The following is a 22,248-nucleotide window of genomic DNA, read 5'->3' on the forward strand; positions in this document are numbered from 1 at the left end:
TCAGTTGCTCAGTCGTGTCTGATGCTTTGTGACCCATGGACTACAGCGTGCCAGACCTCCCTGTCCATCACCAACTGCCAAAGTGAACTCAAACTCATGTCCAGTGAGTTGGTGATGCCATCTAACCATCTCATCCTCTGTCGTCCCCTTCTCCTCCCAGCTTCAATCTTTCCCAGCATCATGGTCTTTTCAAATGAGTCAGTACTTTGCATCAAGTGGTCAAAGTATTGGAGTTTCAGCTTCAGCATGAGTCCTTCCAATGAATATTCAGGACTGATTTCCTTTAGGACTGACTGGTTGGATATCCTTGCAGTCCAAGGGACTCTCAAGAGTCTTATTCAACAGCATAATTCAAAAGCATCAATTCTTCAGCGCTCAGCTTTCTTTATGGTCCAACTTTCACATACATACATGACTACTGGAAAAACCACTAGATGTACCTTCATCAGCAAATTAATGTTTCTGATTTTTAATATGCTGTCTAGGTTTGCTGTCTAGGTTTGTCATAGCTTTTATTCCAAAGAGCAAGCATCTTTCAATTTTGTGGCTGCAGTCATAATCTGCAGTGATTTTGGAGACCAAAAAAATAAAGTCTGTCACTGTTTCCATTGTTTCCCCATCTATTTGCCATGAAATGATGGGACCAGATGCCATAATCTTAGTGTTTTGAATGTTGAGTCTTAAGCCAGCTTTTTCTTCTCTTTTGCTTTCATCAAGAGTCTCTTTAGTTCCTCTTCGCTTTCTGCCATAAGGGTAAGTGTAATCTACATATCTGGGGCTATTGATATTTCTCCCAGAAATCTTGATTACAGCTTGTGGTTCATCCAGCCTAGCATTTCTCATGATGTACTCTTCATTTAAGTTTAATAAGCAGGGTGACAATATACAACCATGACATACTCCTTTCCCAATTTGGAACCAGTGTGTTCCATGTCCAGTTCTAACTGTTGCTTCTTAACCTGTATACATACTTCTCAGAAGGCTGGTTAGGTGGTCTGGTATTCTGATCTCTAAGAATTTTCCACAGTTTGTTGAGAGCTATGCAGTCAAAGGCATTGGCAAAATCAATAAAGCAGAAGAAGGTGTTTTTCTGGGATTCTCTTGCTTTTTCAATGACCTGATGGATGTTGGCAATTTGATCTCTGTTTCCTCTGCCTTTTCTAAATCCAGTTTGAATGTCTGGAAATTCTTGCTTCATATACTGTTGAAGCCTGTAGAATCTTGAGTATTACTTTGCTAGCATGTGAGATGAGTGCAATTGTGCTGTAGTCTGAACATTTTTTGGCATTCCTTTTCTTTGGGATTGGAGTGAAAACTCACCATTTCCTAACCTGTGACCACTGCTGAGTTTTTCAAATTTGCTGGCATATTGAGTGCAGTACTTTAAAAGCATAATCTTTTAGGATTTGAAATACCTCTGATGGAATTCTATCACCTCCACTAGTTTTGTTCATAGTGATACCACCTGAGGTCCACTTGACTTCTCATTCCAGTATATCTGGCTCTAGATGACTGATCACACCATTGTGGTTATATGGGTCATAAAGATCTTTTTTGTATAGTTCTCCTGTGTATTCTTGCCACCTCTTCTTAATATTTTCTGCTTCTGTTAGACCCATACCATTTCTGTCCTTTATGGTGCCCATCTTTGCATGAAATATCCCCTGATATCTATAATTTTCCTGAAGAGATCTTTTTCCTAAAAAGATTCTTGTTTTCCCCATTCTATTGTTTTCCTCTATTTCTTTACATTGATCACTGAGGAAGACTTTCTTATCTCTCCTTGCTCTTCTTTGTAACTCTGCATTCAGATGGGTATAGCTTTCCTTTTCTCCTTTTCCTTTAGGTTCGCTTCTTTTCTCAGCTATTTGTAAGGCCTCCTGAGACAACCATTTGGCCTTTTTGCATTTCTTTTACTTGGGAATGATCTTGATCACTGCCTCCTGAACAGTGTCATGAACATCCATCCATAGTTACTCTGGTACTGTTTCTATCAAATCAAATTCCTTGAATCTATTTGTCACTTCCACTGTATAACTGTAAGGGATTTGATTTAGGTCATACATGAATGGCCTAGTGGAAGGAGTTCATGATCTGAGCCACAGTCAGCTCCTGGTCTTATTTTTGCTGACTGTATAGAGCTTCTCCCATCCTCAACTGCAAGGAATATAATCAATCTGACTTTGGTATTGACCATCTGGTGATGGTGTGTAGAGTCATCTCTTGTGTTGTTGGAAGAGGATGTTTGCTATGATCAGTGTGTTCTCTTGACAAAACTCTTTTAGCCTTGCCCTGTTTCATTTTGTATTCCAAGGCCAAACTTGCCTGTTACTCCTGGTATCTCCTGACTTCTTATTTTTGCATTCCATCCCCTTATGATGAAAATGACATTTTTTTTGGTGTTAGTTCTAGAAGATCTTGTTGGTCATCATAGAATCATGCAACTTCAGCTTCTTTAGCATTACTGGTTGGGGCATAGACTTGGAATCCTGTGTTACTGAATGGTTTGCCTTGGAAACAAACAGATCATTCTGTCATTTTTGAGATTGCTCCCAAGTACTGCATTTCAAACTTTTTTGTTGGCTATGAGAGCTACTCTGTTTCTTCTAAGGGATTCTTGCTCACAGTATTAGATATAAGGGTCATCTGAATTAAATTCACCCATTCCTTTACATTTTCGTTCACTGATCCCTAAAATGTCGATGTTTACTCTTGCCATCTCCTGTTTGACCACTTCCAATTTATCTTGATTTGTGGACCTAACATTCCAGGTTCCTATGCAATATTGTTCTTAAAGCATCCGATTTTGCTTCTATCACCAGTCACGTCCTCAACTGGGCATGGTTTTCGCTTTGGCTCCATTTCTTCATTCTTTCTGAAACATATTTCTCCCCTCTTCTTTAGTAGCATATTGGGCACCTACCCATCTGGGGAGTTTATCTTTCAATTTCATATCTTTTGGCCTTTTCATACTGTTCACAGGGTTCTCAAGGCAAGAATACTGAAGTGGTTTGCCAATCCCTTCTCCAGTGGACCACAACTTGTCAGAACCCTCCACCATGACCCATCCATCTTGGTTGGCCCTACACAGCATAGCACATAGTTTTACTGAGTTAGAAAAGGCTGTGATCCCTGTGGTCAGATTGATTAGTTTTCAGTGATTGTGGTTTTCATTCTGCCTCCCCTATGATAGATAAGGATAAGATACTTGTGGAAGCTTCCTGATGAAAACCCATCAGTTCAATCAAATAACAAGATCAAACTCAAAAAGTCCCAAACTATGTGATAATATCTATTTCTACCTTGTTATGGTCACTGCTTTTGATATTGAAACCTGTGTACAATAGCAAGAAGAAATCCAAACAACCAACACACAAGAGCAAAGCACAATAACAACAATAAAACGAATTATCTAGTCTCTACTTTTTAAAAAATAGAAACAAACATGAGTACACATCGATTTAACAGGGACAAGACAATGCAATAAACACTCCCATTAAGAGGGGAAAGAATGGAATGCATACAGCAGTAATCAGTCAGTTGCAATTTTGCAGTTTCTCTGGGCAAATACTCTAGAGCTTGAGAAAGTTGCTTTGCCATGCTCCAGTTTTACTTCCTGAAAAAAGTCACCTAACCCATTTTTTGCATGACTTTTGGCTGTGTCTGCCAGTAAGTCTTTTTATTTCCTATTATCCTCTCTGGGCTGTGCTTAGCCCTTCAGTTGTCCGACTCTTTGTGACCCCGTAGTCTGTAGCCCACCAGGCTCTTCTGTCCATGGGGATTCTCCAGGCAAGAATACTGGAGTGAGTTGCCATGCCCTCCTTTAGGGGCTCTTCCATCCAGGGACTGAACCCAGGTCTCCCACATTTAAGGTGGATCCTTTACCATCTGAGCCACCAGGGAAACCCAAGAATACTGGAGTGTGTAGCCTATACCTTCTCCAGGGGATCTTCCAGACCCAGGAATTGAATTGGGGTGTCCTGCATTGCAGGCAGATTCTTTACCAGCTGAGCTACCAGGGAAGCCCATTATCCTCCTTGGCTATATATAAATAATTAAGTGGGAGAACATTTCAATATTTCAAAGGGCTTCCTACTTGTGGGAGACCATAAATCATAAATTATATTGAATTTTAGACAGTGCCAATCTCTTTTAATTCCAGATTGATAGTACTTTTGGCCATAGACCTCTCTCAGGACCTTAATGACCTTAAAAAAATCTATTTGCTTTCAATAAATTTTATGTGCTTATAACAGTAACCATACTGAGTATTAAAGTTAGCTTAATTAGAGCTATAGCAAGCTTAATAAGGCTTCGTGGCAGGATGAGAATTTAGTATTTTTTCTTTGAACCATTTAATACAATTTAATAGAAAGTATTTAAGTAAAACCTTAATCAGAAATTTTTCTGGGGTTTTTGAGGCACGTGCATGATTTTGTTTTCTGCCAAGATAATGCATTTGAATTAACCTTGCCACTCTAAGGTTTTTGGCTTGCGGTCAACAACAATAATAAATAATCTTCAGTTCTGTAAGTTTTAGAATTTCTGGACTTTATTCTTTACATGTCTTCTTGTATCTGGCCTATTATTTTCTTAACTCATTGGTTTCTTTAGGTATTTTGTCAAGGAGAACCATTAGCAACAATGTCAACTACTAACAATCCTTTTCCCTTATTTCCACTAAAACCACATTTTTAATAGATACATGTTTTTCTTTATATATCATCACAGACGCCGTTTACCAAGTGTGATGCCTCTGCACAGCAACACGGAGTGCTGTCTCCAACATCCAATGACAGTGCCTCCAACACTTGCTGCCTCTTCCCAGGTCAGTGTCACAAATTGGATTTTCACACATTGGAAGCACCCTACTTCTAATTATTCATTTCTTTATTGGTCAATTTTGCATAAGCTATGCAATATATATATATATTTTTTAATGGTCATGTTGCTTAACACTCAGTCGTATCCAACTCTTGGAATTCTCCAGGCCAGAATACTGAAGTGGGTAGCCTTTCCCTTCTCCAGGGGATCTTCCCAACCCAGGGATCAAACCCAAGTCTCCAACCCAGATCTCCCTCATTGCAGGTGGATTCTTTACCAGCTGAGCTACAAGGGAAGTCCAAAAAGTGAAAGTCACTCATTTGCTTAGCTTAACACAGAAATGCTTACTTCTGTCTTATTTTACATGTCCATTGATGACTGCTTTGGACTTGCTCCAGATGTCCTTCAGTAGAGGCCCCTTTCTGAAGAGTATGTTATCTGCTGCTGCTGCTGAGTCACTTCAGTCGTGTCCAACTCTGTGCGACCCCATAGATGGCAGCCCACCAGGCTCCCTCGTCCCTGGGATTCTCCAGGCAAGAACACTGGAGTGAGTTGCCATTTCCTTCTCCAATGCATGAAAGTGAAAAGTGAAAGTGAAGTCGCTTAGTCGTGTCTGACCCTCAGCGACCCCATGGACTGCAGCCTACCAGGCTCCTCCATCCATGGGATTTTCCAGGCAAGAGTACTGGAGTGGGGTGCCATTGACATGCCTAAACTTTCTGCAGAGGAAAACATGAGCTATGGTAGAACCAAAGGAGGGAGTTCTTAAAATTTCTGATAAAAGGTGATAAATGTCAGCTGCTCAAATTTTATTAAAGCAGGCCATATCACCAAACATGATAGCAATGGAAAGTAAAGTTCAGTCCTTCTAGGTGAGATATCACAAGTTACATGGCAAACTCACTGTCAGTAAAGCAGGTGAATATGAAGCTCCTAAAAAAAAGAAAATAAAAACTTTGGAACCATAGTACAATTTATCACAGTCCCAAGACTTAATCCTATGAAAGAAAATTTGAAGTCAGAACAAGAGAAAAATATGGGGAAAAACTAGCATGTCTATCTTAAATTTGGAAAATATTTGGGGAAATATCTCCAAAATAAATTCATAGAATAAATATCAACATAGTTGAAATAAAATTATATCTAAAATTTTATCTGATTGTTATGTCTTTATTAAAAAGACTCACCCTTCAAATTAAATAAAAAGTCTAAGTACCAATAAACCTGTAAAATAAATGCCAAATCAACCCTTCTGCCAATGCAAGAGACATAAGAAAAGAAGGTTGTCCCTGGATTGGAAAGATCTCCTGAAGGTCTGCAACCCACTTCAGTATTCTTGCCTGGAGAATCTCATGTACAGAGGAGACTGGCAGACTACAGTCCATAGGGTTGTGAAGAGTTGAATACAACTGAGCAACTAACACACATACACACACACACACTTTATTAAAAAACAGAAGCTATTCTTGTAAAATAAGTATACAAGTATAATACAATTTCTATTACAGTGTTCAATATTTGTAATCTGAGTCCCAATTTGAATTACTTTTTAATTCAAACAGTTGCTTTTATTTCAGATATAGTATGCTATTTTGGTAGAATACAGAAATGACCACAAATTCTTATGTTTTATATATTATCACCCTTGCAATGGGGTTTTATTTTGTCTCTCATGAAAATGTAGAGAATTTCCTACAACTGGAATTAGGGAAGGTTTTGTCATTGCTTTGGTCAATAGGAAATTAGCCCCTTTGATACAGGCAAAACTTGTAGAAGCCTGAGGACTTTAAAGCCTACACTCTTACTGACTCCTTGAATCCATCTGCAATGTGACAGAGTGCAGGCTAGCCTATAGATGAGAGCCAAGCTTCCAATATCCCAATCAAAATATAGCAAATGCAAAACATGTGAATGAGGCCATGCAGTGCAAGTCAGTCTCTAGGTAACACGCAGATTATAGAGATCCCATGAGTGAACTTAGCTAAAATCAGCTTGCTTAACCAAAAGGAGAAACACCACATAGATTATGAACTAAAATATTAATAAGTTAAGCCAGTACATTTGTGGATCTTTTGTCATGCAGCAAAACTTACCCGGTGCTATGTTGTAAAGATACTTTATTAGAAATCAGTCAGTTAATCAGTGAGTTCAGACGCTCAGTCATGTCTGACTCTTTGAGACCACATGGACTACAGCATGCCAGGCTTCCCTGTCCGTCACCAACTCACAGAGCTTTCTCAAACTCATGTCTTTTGAGTCAGTGATGCTATCCAACCGTCTCATCCTCTGCCATCCCCTTCTCCTTCTGCCTTCATTCATTCACACCATCAGGGTCTTTTCCGGTGAGTCAGTTCTTTGCATAAGGTGGTCAAAAAATTGGAGCTTCAGTTTCAACACCAGTCCTTCCAATGAACATTCAGGACTGATTTCCTTTAGGATTGACTGGTTGGATATCCTTGCAGTCTAAGGGACTCTTAACAGTCTCCTCCAACACCACAGTTCAAAAGCACCAATTCTTCAGCACTCAGCCTTCCTTATGGTCCAACTCTCACATCCAAACATGACTACTGGAAAAACCATAGCTTTGACTAGATGGACCTTCATCGGCAAAGCAATGTCTCTGCTTTTTAATATGCTGTCTAGGTTGGTCATAGCTTTTCTTCCAAGGAGCAAGCATCTTTTAATTTCATGACTGCAGTCACCATCTGCAGTGATTTTGGAGCCCAAGAAAATAAATCAAGTTTGTTAATATTTTTCAGGTAATTCTTAAAAATACATGAGTCTCTTCTTGCTGCCTTTCTGCAGACTAGCATAGAAAACATACAGGTGGATTAATATGCCTTTACCTATCTTATAGGCAAACAAAGGTAGAGCACAGTATACTGAATTCACATGTACACAAGGGTTCTTAAGTAGTTTTGTTTGGTAGTACATCTGGGATATGAATGATCTTCCTTTTGATAATTAAAAATGTATTTGAAGTATTGTTTACAAATATTTTGGTATAAAATAGTAATTAAAGTTTCCCTCTATAATTTTAGGAAATGAAAATGGAAAATAGAGTTTCACATGAAGTTACTGACATTTATAAAACAGAGAGAAAGAAAGGAGAGAGAGACAAGGGGAAGAGGAAGGAGTCCTGTTTATATCACATAAGAAGGAAATGATGCTTTATATATCCATATGCCTTTCAAAGCGTCATCCATTTAACATTAATTAGCCTAGTTCTTTTACCTCTAGTTATCTTAACATTCTCTGCCATATGCAAAACAGAGAAATTAAAGCCTAGGTGACCAGTTGAAAAAAAGCATGTGATCAGCAAAAAATGACTGTTTTTGCAAGATTGCATTTTCAAATATATTCTAATGTGCTTGAGACCTACAGTTGACAAGAAGGATTGAAGTTAGCTTGTGCTTTAAATTACCTTAAGGTTATCTAGGACATTCTTTGAAGGCAACCTAATAGGATACCGAGTGTTTTGTTAGATCTGCAATAAGCAGTTTTATTTTACATCAAACAGAGGCGATTTTAATAGTTTGACCTAATTTCTTATGAACAGAGCTCTTTGTGTAAAAGACTTGAGAAGATTTTGTTCCAGTATACTCAAGGACATTAGGAAAATAGCACTCTGTTATGGCTTTGCTTTCAGGTTTAAGAGTTGAACTAGCCTAAATGACCTGTTCTTCATAAAATGCCCTTTTAATTTGCTGATTTTGCTCCCAAGACATACAAGTCTGCTGATGTACTGATCACTAAGTTCTGTTGGGATAATTATTTCAGAATAATTTCCCTGAGTTGCAAGGCAGGTCAAAAGGGAAAAATACTTTAATGCCTAAAGGAAGGGCACTGGCAAAGGTTTTCAAATTAATGATGTAGGAAGAATTTAAAAGGCAGGCTAATTCCAAATAGTTGCTACGTTAAAATCATTGCTTACTTCTAAATAAATACTTTATTCTGAGCCCCTGAAGGAAATGATCTCAAAAGCATTTAGGATCAAATGTTTTATAAGCCAGTTTATGTGTAAAAATTGATGCCAGAGAAATGCACTTTATCAGTGTAACAGATCAGAGTTTTAGAATGGGTATGTTCAGTCTTAACATATTTTTAATAATATCTCCTCTTCCCAGTCAAATGCAATGTAGTTCATAGACCTAAGTATTTAATCAAAATAGCAAGTAAGATTTTTAAAAGGCTGAATATCACCATTCTGTCTATAGTTATGTCTGAAGATAGACTGAGAGATTTGGTTATTAAAACCCATCAAATTTAGAATGCTTATATGTCTTAGAAAAAAAAAAAGAGAGAGAAGAGTTAACTGTCAAATCTTTCCCATTTTAATGGCATATGATGCAAGATTTAAATTATTTCTGAAAATAAATGAAAATACCTTTGTACACATGTCATATAAATGTAAGCAAATATTCTAGCAATTTTCAAACCCATTGAATTCAAGTTAAAGGACATAGTCTGGACTAATCCATTCCTCTTGTTTTAATACAGTTAGTCTTAACAATATGAAAAAGATAAGAACACATTGCATATTCACAGATATTAAATAAATACTAGAGTATATATAGAAATGACCTTAATTTAATAAACAATAGTTTTCAGATACCTCTCTAGCCTTCTGAAATTACCTATGCTAATAGTTTTATTCAGATTAAATGATTTATTTAATAATTTGAACTCCTTTTCAAAAGTTTACATATGCTGTCCCCAAAATGTGCTTATCAGTAGGGTTTGGCAATTTACTTTATCTGCAAGTGGCCAGATGGTAAATATGTCCTGTTTTATGGCACATACAGTTTCCATAGCAAGTTGGCTTTTTAGCCCCAAAATAGGAACAGACAATATATTAAAGCAAAAGAGGAAATGTATGTAATTGTGTTCCAGTACATCTTTATTTACAAAAACAAGCAGGTTGGTCCAGTTTTGCTAGTTCCTGTTAATGAACATGAGTATCCTGAGAGAAGACAGTTGGATATAGAAATATTTCTGTTTTCAAAGAAGCCTGGATAGTTCAGCAAACTATACCCCTTCTTTGAGTTCTGTCGCATATTAGCATATCAAAAGTTCTGAGATTAGTTTTAAGATAAGAAATCTCTTGAAATTCATTTAGCACAGAATTTACTCATATTATCAATTACTTAGACCTTTTTAAATTGGACTTTTCAGTTATTACTGAACTATACAAATGGCGTCATTAATTCATGTCATCAAATCCACAATTATTCATTATACAATTTTAACAGTAATTTAAAAAATATATATTAACTAGAATTCTTATAGAAATCCATCTCAAAACACCTGAAGCAAAAGAAAGGATAAATTTCTTGAATTATATAATTAAAACTTTTCTTCATGACTGTATATTTGTGCCAATGTGAAGAAAGAGCTCTGATTAGCAGAACCTAAGACATACATCTTTCCGTGGTGTGGATCAAGGGTGATGATATCACAATGACTACAAAGATTGAGTTTTGTCACAGGAAAGATGGATTTCTCAAAGAATAAAGAGGTTAACTAAAGTTATAATTATTTCATTCCATCCCAAACTCATTTTGTATAATCCAAGCAATTTTTCAATAATAATTAATACTTATCATGTGCTATGATAAATAAGATTAAACTTCTTTCCAAAGGAGCTACATGAAAACCAAAACCTTTTTATAGTTTTAAGTCCTAAAGGTATTATTTGGGCTATTCCAAATATATCTGACTGAGAATTCTGATAACAGACCCAGTTTATTTTAGCAGACACCTTGTTTGCTCCTTCTTTTAGTAGAAAATCTATAGTTTTTCCTTGTAAAAATAAAATAAATATACTGCATAGACTGAGTTATAAGTAGCAGGATTAGCTGAACTAAATGGCTAAGAAATAATTATTTAAAATGGAGGTTGAGGAGAATTAATTTTATCAAATGACTTACAGATATTATTATATAATTTGGTTTTGTTTACAATGATAATTGAAAACATTCCTAATACTTTCATTATTGTCTTCTTAAACTTAGTTAAGTTGGTTATGGTGAATTTCTTTTAAGTTAACATTTTAACAATGAATTAATGGGGTATTCTCCAGTTAATTTCAGAAGAAATGGGCATAAGTGAATACCTTCCAATAATCCATACATGTAATACAGTGAAGACATGGAGTAAGAGTTACTTAATAATCAAAAAATAATCAATAAACAATTGATACTGGAACAGATGATGGAGGAGTAGGTGGACGTGGAGTACATCTCTCTCCATGAATACATCAGGAATACAACTTCAGACCCAGAAGTGCATGCAGAACACCAGCTGAGAGCAGAGAGGAGTACCTGACCAGACAGAGGAAAATATACAGAACCGCACAAAATTCAGTAGGACAAAGGAACTAGGAGGAAAAACAGGAGTGTTAGTAGGACTGGACCTGCCCTCAGTGGGTGGGGGATCTGAATCAGGGGTCCGATCCCCACATCAGGGCAATTGTCTGAGTCAGAGGAGAAACATTTAAAGCTGAGAGTGAAATAGCTGATCTGTGGCAACCTAAATGGAATGAGAATCAGACAATCCTTGCCTCAGCCATACATACCCTGGACTGGGGCACAGGTCTCCTGGAAAGCATAGCAGCTGGGACCTGGAGTTTGGGAACTGTAGAGCGATCCCAGGGTGAAGGCTGCTGTTGACTGTGGAGAGATTGATCAAGAGGAGGTGAGGGAGGAAAATCTGATGGGAAATGCCTGTGGAGGAAAGCCCGGCAGCCATGGAAGCAAGGGGATATTGCTGAGTCATGTGTAGGGGGTGGAGCCACCACCATAGCCTCTCTCCCCACATGCCATCTGCAGCTGAACAATAGAGAGGGTGGCACATCAAACACCTGATGCACTGAACTACAGAGTAGGACCCCTGCCTGGGGGCCCCTGTATGTGCCTGACACACCGAACAACAGAGAAGGACCCCAGGCAAGGGAGCCCTCTATGTGCCTGAAGGGGGGAGATACAGAGAAAGACTGGCCAAAGAGGCCTTCTGATCACCAGCTAAAAGAGGCTCAAATAAAGACTCTGATAGGTCCCTAACTCCTGCGGCAGAGGCAGTCCGTGTCCCTGCACACTTGGCGCTGCCAGGGTCCCTGCAAGCCAAGCAGTTGTGCCACCTTCATGCTCAAGTCTCACTGGGGTAGAGCTGCCACAGGTAAAAAACCTCTTGTGTCTATGTGCACAGGGTCACTTCAGTAGTGTCCGACTCTTTGAGACCCTACAGACTGTGGCCTGCCGGGCTTCTCTGTCAGGGAAGGGGGTTCTCCAGGCAAGAATACTGGAGCATATTGGCCAATACTGGTTGCCATACCCTTCTAGAGTATTATATTTCCTGCTGCTCTAGCCACCAACTCTCCTGAGTACCTTGTACTGCCAGAGCCCCTGAGACCCAAGCAATTGCACCACCTCCACACTTGGCCATCACAGGGGCAAACCCAAATCATCCAGGGCAACCTCAGGAGCAAACCCCAGTGGACGACCCACATGCAGAGGTGGAAATAAAACCACAATTGAGACCCAGGGGCAGTGTGGCTAAGGAAGAAGACCCAAAACCTTCCCACCAGCTATACAAGCTGCAGATTAATCCACATGATCAACTAGGTAGTCTCTGTGTCTATGGAATATATAAAACATCATAGAGAGTGCATAAAATGCACTAGTTCTGATAGCTGTGGACATTGGGGGCAAGAACACATAGGAGTGGGACCAGATTAGAATCTGAGCTGCCCCCACAGCGGGTCCAGAGATCAGCAGTGTTGGAGGGCATCCTAGAGAGGTAAGGTGGACTGTGACTCCCAGTGAGGGAAAGGACTCTGACAGCAGTGACTCAAGAAAAACATTTATTATTCTTATGTTTTGAATAATAATTCTTATTCTACTTGTTCTGTAGGTTTTTTGGATTTCTTTTGTTTTTCCTTTTATTCCCCCTCTGTTGTAGTTGTTGATTTTATTGGCACTATGAAATCTAATTAAGCTTTTGAGTTTTTTTTCTTTTCTTTTCCTCCATCACATTTTTTACTGTTGTTATAAACCTCTGCCTCTATGTTGGGCTTTTGCAGTTCTGTGGTGTTTTCCTTTTTTTTTTTTTTTTCTTTTCCTCCCTTTAATTTTAATTTTTTAAACCTAGTATTATTTTTTCTACGTTTATTCCTTTGTTTGCTTTTCCTACTGTTCTTTTCCCCTTGCAGTTAATCTTTAATGTTTATAAATCTTCTTTATTTACCACTATTTAACTTTGCATATCTGTTCTTTCTTTCCTTTCTTCTCAACATGTTTGTTAGTTTTATTTTCATTGTTTTTTTCCCCAATTGGCACCTTGCTTTGGTTTTGTTTTCCAGTTTGTGCTTTAGTTAGTTTTGTTCTGGTAGGTAAAATTTTTGGTTTCCTTTGTTGGCTGGGTCAATCTATTGCACTTTATTTTTATTGGACTATTTTGATTTTGCTTATGGGTGTGTATGTATATGTGTATATTCAGTCATAATTTTTATTGTTGTTGTAAACCTCTGATTCTATGTTGGGCTTTTGCAGTTCTGTGTAGTTTTCCTTTTTTTCTTTTCTCTTTTCTTTCATCTTCCTTTTTTAACTTATCTCTTTTTTATAATTTTAATTTTTAATTTTTAAAACCTCTTATACTACACTTGATCTTAGCCAAAATTAAAAAGAATACACTTGAATCAGTTCTAATAAGGTGGATGAAACTGGAGCCTATTATACAGATTGAAGTAAGCCAGAAAGAAAAACACTGATACAGTATATTAACACATATATACGGAATTTAGAAAGATGGTAATAATAACCCTGTATGTGAGACAGCAAAAGAGACACAGATGTATAGAACAGTCTTTTGGACTCTGTTGGAGAGGGCGAGGGTGGGATGATATGGGAGAATGGCATTAAAACATGTTAATTATCATATGTGAAATGAATCGTCAGTCCAGGTTCGATGCATGATACAAGGTACTCGGGGCTGGTGCACTGGGATGACCCAGAGGGATGGGATGGGGAGGGAGATGGGAGGGAGCTTCAGGATGGGGAATAAATGAATACCCATGGTGATATGTAAATAAATAAATAAACAGTAAAAAAATAAATAAATAAAATAAACCTATTATATTTCTTCTTATTTATTCCTTGGTTTGCCTTTCTTATTGTTCTTTTGTTCTTGCAGTTAATCTTTAATGTATATAAATCTTTTTCAATTACCTCTATTTAACTTTGCATATCTATTCTTTCTTTCCTTTCTTTCTTTCCTTTCCTCTCAACATTTTGTTAGTTTTATTTTCTTTGCTATATTCCCCAATTGGCACCTTGTTTTAGTTTTGTTTTCCAGTTTGTGTTTTAGTTGCTTTTGTTCTTAACTAGTGAATATAATTCTTTTGTTCACTGGGTCAGTCTACTGTACTTTATTTTTGTTGGGCTGTTTTCACTTTGCTCATGGCTGTATATGTATATGTCTATATTTCATTATTTTAATTATTATTTGCCTGATTTTGTAACTGCCATTTGTCTAGGTTTCCCTTTTGGCTCAGCTGGTAAAGAAGCCACCTGCAATACGGGTGACCTGGGTTCCATCCCTGGGTTGGGAAGATCTCCTGGAGAAGGGAAAGGTTACACATTCCAGTACTATGGCCTGGAGAATTCCATGGACTATGCAGTCCATGGAGTCACTAAGAGTCAGACACGACTGAGCGACTTTCACTTTCACACTTTTGGATATTTCTTTTAATCTCATTTGATGTCATAACACACCACTTGTGGAATCTTCGTGCCTGAGCAGAGATCAAGCCCTGAGCCTTTGGAGTGGGAGCACTGACTCCAAGACCCTAGGCTACCAGAGAACTAACCCTCAGTTCAGTTCAGTCGCTCACTCGTGTCTGACTCTTTGCAACCCCATGAATTGCAGAAGGCCATGCCTCCCTGTCCATCACCAACTCCCGGAGTTCACACAGACTCACGTCCATTGAGTCGGTGATGCCATCCAGCCATCTCATCCTCTGTCGTCCCCTTCTCCTCCTGCCCCCAATCCCTCCCAGCATCAGAGTCTTTTCCAATGAGTCAACTCTTTGTATGAGGTGGCCAAAGTACTGGAGTTTCAGCTTTAGCATCATTCCTTCCAAAGTACACCCAGGACTGATCCCCTTTAGAATGGACTGATTGGATCTCCTTACAGCCCAATGGACTCTCAAGAGTCTTCTCCAACACCACAGTTCAAAAGCATCAATTCTTTGGTGCACAGCTGTCTTCACAGTCCAACTCTCACATCCATACATGACAACTGGAAAAACTATAGCCTTGACTAGATGGATCTTCATTGGCAAATAATGTTTCTGCTTTTGAATATGCTATCTAGGTTGGTCATAACTTTCCTTCCAAGAAGTAAGCATCTTTAAATTTCATGGCTGCAATCACCATCTGCAGTGATTTTGGAGCCCAAAAATAAAGCCTGACATTGTTTCCCCATCTATTTCCCATGAAGTGATGGAACTAGATGCCATGATTTTAGTTTTCTGAATGTTGAGCTTTAAGCCAACTTTTTCACTCTCCTCTTTCACTTTCATCAAGAGGATCTTTGGTTCCTCTTCACTTTCTGCCATAAGGGTGATGTCATCTTCATATCTGAACTAACCCTAGGGAGTATCAAATAGTGAGAACTCACTCAAAGGAAACCACTTGAATACAAGACCTAGCATCACCCAACCACCAATATGTCCTATGCAGGACACCTCATCTAAATGACAAACAAAACAAAAATACAAACCCAATCATCAGCAGACTAGATTACCACCTCACACAGCCTTGCCCATCAGAGGAAAAACAATCTAACAGACAAAAACTCAGCACAAATTTCACCCTATAAGAAGTATACACATACCACTGGACAAACCTTAGTAGGGCAGAAACCAGAAGGAAGAAAGAATTCAACTTTGAAGCCTGGGAAAAGAGGACCTAAAACACAATAAGTTTTAAAAAAATAAATAAAAGGCAGAGAAATCATATACAAATCAAGGACAAACTAATAACACAGAAGTCCAAAAAAAATAAAATAAAATAAATAAAATATTGGCAAAGTCCCTGAAAAAGAATTCAGAATAATGATAGAAAAGATGATCAAAACCTTGAAAACAAAATGGAAAAATGCAAGGATCAATTAACAAAGAACTAGAAGAATTAAAGAATAAACATACACAGACAAACAAAACAATTACTGAAAGTGAAAATACTCTAGACGGAATCAATAGCAGAATATCTGAAGCAGAAGAATAAATCAGTGAGCTGGAAGATAAAATAGTGTAAATAACTTCTGAAGTGCAGTTCAGTTCAGATCAGTCTCTCAGTCATGTCAGACTCTTTGCGACTCCATGAATCGCAGCACACCAGGCCTCCCTGTCCATCACCAACTCCCGGAGTTTACTCAAACTCATGTCCACTGAGTAAGTGATGCCATCCAGCCATCTCATCCTCTGTCATCCCCTTCTCCTCCTGTCCACAATCCCTCCCAGCATCAGAGTCTTTTCCAATGAGTCAGCTTTTCGCATGAGGTGGCCAAAGTACTGGAGTGTCAGCTTTAGCATCAGTCCTTCCAATGAACACCCAGGACTGATTTCCTTTAGAATGGATTGGTTGGATCTCCTTGCAGGTCAAGGGACTCTCAAGAGTCTTCTCCCAACGCCACAGTTCAAAAACATCAATTCTTCATTGCTCAGCTTTCTTCACAGTCCAACTCTCACATCCATACATGACCTCTGGAAAAACCATAGCCTTGACTAGACGGAACTTTGTTGGCAAAGTAATGTCTCTGCTTTTGAATATGCTATATAGGTTTATCATAACTTTATTTCCAAGGAGTAAACATCTTTTAATTCCCTGGCTGCAATCATCATCTGCCGTGATTTTGGAGCCCCCCAAAATAAAGTCTGACACAGTTTCCACAGTTTCCCCATCTATGTACCATGAAGGGATGGGACCAAATGCCACGATCTTAGTTTTCTGAATATTGAGCTTTAAGCCAACTTTTACAGTCTCCTCTTTCACTTTCATCAAGAGGATTTTAGTTCCTCTTCACTTTCTGCCATAAGGGTGGTGTCATCTGCATATCTGAGGTTCTTGATATTTCTCCATGCAATCATGATTCCAGCTTGTGCTTCTTCCAGCCCAGCATTTCACACGATGTACACTGCATATAAGTTAAATAAGCAGGGTGACAATATACAGCCGTGACGTACTCCTTTTCCTATTTGGAACCAGTCTGTGTTCCACGTCCAGTTCTAACTTGTTTCCTGACCTGCATACAGGTTTCTCAAAAGGCAGGTCAGGTGTTCTGGTGTTCCCATTTCTTTCAGAATTTTCCACAGTTTATTGTGATCCACACAATCAAAGGCTTTGGCATAGTCAATAAAGCAGAAGTAGATGTTTTTCTGGAACTCTCTTGCTTTTTCCATGATCCAAGGATGTTGGCAATTTGATCTCTGGTTCCTCTGCCTTTTCTAAAACCAGCTTGAACATCTGGAAGTTCATGGTTCATGTATTACTGAAGCCTCGCTTCAAGAATTTTGAGCATTACTGTACTAGCTTGTGAGATGAGTGCAATTGTGCGGGAGTTTGAGCATTCTCTGGCATTGCCTTTCTTTGGGATTGGAATGGAAACTGACCTTTTCCAGTCCTGTGGCCACTGCTGAGTTTTCCAAATTTGCTGGCATGTTGACTGCAACACTTTCACAGGATCATCTTTCAGGAGTTGATTAGCTCAACTGGAATTCCCTCACCTCCATTAGCTTTGTTCATAGTGATGCTTTCTAAGGCCCTCTTGACTTCACATTCCAGGATGTCTGGCTCTAGGTGAGTGATCACACCAACCTTGATTATCTTGGTCGTGAAGATCTTTTTTGTATAGTTCTTCTGTGTATTCTTGCTACCTCTTCTTAATATCTTCTGCTTCTGTTAGGTCCATACTATTTCTGTCCTTTATCTAACCCATCTTTGCATGAAATGTTCCCTTGGTATCTCTGATTTTCTTGAAGAGATATCTAGTCTTTCCCATTCCTTTGTTTTCCTCTATTTCTTTGCATTGATCGCTGAGGAAGGCTTTCTTATCTCTCCTTACTATTCTTTGGAACTCTGCATTCAGATGCTTATATCTTTCCTTTTCTTCTTTGCTTTTCACTTCTCTTCTTTTCACAGCTATTTGTAAGGCCTCCCCAAACTGCCATTTTGCATTTTTTGCATTCTTTTCCATGGTGATGGTCTTGATCCCTGTTTCCTCTACAATGTCACAAACCTCCATCCATAGATCATTAGGCACTCTATCAGATCTAGTCTATTAAATCTATTTCTCACTTCCACTGTATGGGATTTGATAAGGGCATACCAAATAAGGGATTTGATTTAGGTCATACCTGAATGGTCTAGTGGTTTTCCCTACCTTCTTCAATTTAAGTGTGAATATGCTAATAAGGAGTTCATGACCTGAGCCACAGTCAGCTCCCAATCTTGTTTTTGCTGACTGAATAGAGCTTCTCCATCTTTGGCTGCAAAGAACATAATCAATCTGATTTCAGTGTTGACCATCTGGTGATGTCCATGTGTAGAGTCTTCTCTTGTGTTGTTGGAAGAAGGTGTTTGTTATGACCAGTGTGTTCTCTTGGCAAAACTCTATTAGTCTTTGCCCTGCTTCATTCCATATTCCAAGGCCAAATTTGCCTGTTATCCCAGGTGTTTCTCGACTTCCTACTTTTGCATTCCAGTCTCCTATAATGAAAAAGACATCTTTTTTGGGTGTTAGTTCTCAAAGGTCTTGAGGATCTTCATAGAACCATTCAACTTCAGCTTCTTCAGCGTTATTGGTTGGGACATAGGCTTGGATTGCTGTGATATTGAATGGTTTTCCTTGGAAACGAACAGAAATCATTCTGCCATTTTTGAGATTGCATCCAAGTACTGCATTTCAGACTCTTGTTGACCATGATGGCTACTCCATTTCTTCTAAAGGATTCCTGCCCACAGTAGTAGATACAATGGTCATCGGAGTTAAATTCACCCATTCCAGTCCATTTTAGTTCACTGATTCCTAGAACGTCGATATTCACTCTTGCCATCTCCTGTTTGACCACTTCCAATTTGCCTTGATTCATGGACCTAACATTCCAGGTTCCTATGCAATATTGCTCTTTACAACATTGGACCTTGCTTCTTTCATCCTTCACATCCACAACTGGGTATTGGTTTTGCTTTGGCTCCATCCCTTCATTCTTTCTGGAGTTATTTCTCCACTGATCTCCAGTAGCATATTGGGCACCTACTGACCTGGGGAGTTTCTCTTTCAGTATCCTATCATTTTGCCTTTTCATACTGTTCATGGGGTTCTCAAGCCAAGGATACTGAAGTCGTTTGCCATTCCTTTCTCCAGGTGACCACATTCTGTCAGACCTCTCTATCATGACCCGCCTGTCTTGGGTGGCCCCACATAGCATGGCTTAGTTTCATCGAGTTAGACAAGGCTGTGACCTTAGTGTGATTAGATTGACTAGTTTCCTGTGATTATGGTTTCGGTGTGTCTGCCCTCTGATACCCTCTCTCAACACCTACTGTCTTACTTGGGTTTCTCTTACCTTGGGTGTGGGTTATCTCTTCACAGCTCCTCCAGCAAAGCGCAGCCGCCCCTCCTATCTTAAACTTGGAGTAGCTCCTCTTGGCCCTCCTGCACCCATGCAGCCGCTGCTCCTTGGATGTGGGGTTGCTCCTCTCGGCCTGACTCTTTGCTACCCTATGGACTGTGGCCTGCCAGGTTCCTCTGTCCGTGAAATTCTCCAGGCCAAGAATATGGAGTGGGTTGCCATGCCCTCCTCTAGGGGATCTTCCTGACTCAGGGATCAAACCCGCATCTCCAGAGGCTCCTGAACTGCAGGCAGATTCTTTACCACTGAGCCACCAGGGAAGCCCTCTGAAGTGCAGGGTAAAGTAAAAAGAATGAAAAGAATTGAGGATAGTCTCAGAGATGTCTGGGACAATATCAAAACAACAACATTCGAATTATAGAGGTCCCAGAATAAGAAGAGAAAAAGAAAGGGTATGAGAAAATTTTTGAAGAGATTATAGCTGAAAATTTTCCCAACATGGAAAAGGAAATAGTTAATCAATTCCAATAGGCACAAGGAGTCCAATACAGGATAAACTTAAGGAGAAACATGCCAAGACACATATTAATCAAACTAACAAAGAATAAACACAAAGAAAGAATATTAAAACTAGCAAGGGAGGAGTAATAAGCAACATACAAGGGAAACCCCATATGCTTAATATCTGATTTTCCAGCAGAAATTCTTCAGGCCAGAAGGGAATGGCAGGATATATTTAAAGTACTGAAAGGGAAAAATCTACAACCAAGATTACAGTACCTGGCAAGGATCTCCTTCAAAATTTATGGAGACATAAAAAGCTATTCAGACAAGCAAAAGTTAAGAGAATTCAGTATCACCAAACCAGCTTTACAAAAAAAAATGTTAAATAGACGTATACAGTCAAGAAATAAAACAGAAGAAAGAAGATCTACAAAATCAACCCCAAACAATTAAGACAATGGCAATGAGAACATATATATCAATAATTACTGTAAATGTCAGTGGATAAAATGCTCCAAACAAAAGACACAGACTGGCTGAAAGGATGCAAAAACAAGACCCATAATATATATCCTGTCTACACGAAACCCACTTCAGGCCTCAAAACACATATACACTGAAAGTGAGAGGATGGAAAAATATATTCCATGCAAATGGAAACCAAAAGAAAGCTGGAGTAGCAATCCTCATATCAGACAAAATAGACCCTAAAATAAAGAAGATTACAAGAGATAAGGAAGGACACTACATAATGATCAAGGGAACAATCCAAGAGGAAGACATAACAATTGTAAATATCTATGCACCCAATACAGGAGCACTTCAATACATAAGACACTAACAGACATAAAAGGAGAAATTGACAGTAACACAATAATAGTAGGAGATTTTAACACCCCACTCACACCAATGGACAGATCATCAAAACAGAAAATTAATAAGGAAACACAAGTCTTAAATGACACATTAGATGAGATGGATCTCATTGATATCTTCAGGACATTCCATACAAATGCAGAAGAATACACCTTCTTCTCAAGTGCACATGGAATATTCTACAAGATAGACCACATCTTGGGTCACAAATCAAACCTCATTAAATTTAAGAAAGTTGAAATCATATCAAGCATCTGTTCCAACCACATTATGAGACTGGTTATTAATTACAAGAAGAAAAAAAAACTATAAGAAACACAAACATGTAGAGATTAAACACATGTTTCTACATAACCAACAGGTTACTGAAGAAATCAAAAGGGAAATTAAAATTTTTATAGAAAGAAAAGAAAATGAAAATAAGACAACTCAAAACCTGTGGGATGCAGTGAAAGCAGTTCTAAAAGGGAAGTTTATAGCAATAGACTCCTACCTCAAGAAACAAGAAAAACATTGATTAGACAACCTAACTTTACACATAAAACAACTGGAAAAAGAAGAACAAGAAAACCCCAAAATTAGTAGAAGGAAATAAATCATAAAGATCTGAGCAGAAATAAATGAAAAAGAAATGAAAGAAACAATAGTAAAGATTAATAAAATGAAAAGCTGGTTCTTTGAGAAGATAAACAGAAATGACAAGCATGTAGCCAGACTCATCAAGAAAAAGTAATAAGAATCAAATAGATTAGAAATGAAATCAACAAACCAACAAAATTAGAAATGAAAAAAGAAAAGTTACAACAGACAATGCAGAAATACAAAGGGTTATAAGAGACTATTATGAACGACTATAAGGCAATAAAATGGATAACCTGGAAGAAATTGACAGCCTCTTAGAAAAGTTCAGTCTTCCAAGACTGAACCAGGAAGAAACAGAAATTATGAACAACCCAATTACAAACTCTGAATTGAAGCTGTGGTCAAAAATCTCCCAAAAAACAAAAGCCCAGGACCAGATGACTTCACAGAATTCAATCAAAGATTTGGTGAAGGGCTAATGCCTACCCTTCTAAAACTCTTTCAAAAAATTGCAGAGGAAGGAACACTTCCAAACTCATTCTACAAGGCCACCATCACCCCGATACCAAAACCAGACAAAGACAACACAAAAAAGAAAACTACAGGCAAATGTCACTGATGAACATAGATGCAAAAGTCCTCAACAAAATTTTAGCAAACAGAATTCAGCCACACATCAAAAAGCTCATACACCATGATTGAGTTGGGTTTATTCCAGCAATGAAAGGATTCTTCAATATATGCAAATCAATCCATGTTACACCATATTAACAGATTGAAAGATAAAAACCACGTGATAATCTCAATAGATGCAGAAAAAGCCTTTGACA

This window comes from Bos indicus x Bos taurus, chromosome 6, assembly GCF_003369695.1.
Source record: "Bos indicus x Bos taurus breed Angus x Brahman F1 hybrid chromosome 6, Bos_hybrid_MaternalHap_v2.0, whole genome shotgun sequence".
In the NCBI taxonomy this organism is placed as follows: domain Eukaryota; kingdom Metazoa; phylum Chordata; class Mammalia; order Artiodactyla; family Bovidae; genus Bos; species Bos indicus x Bos taurus.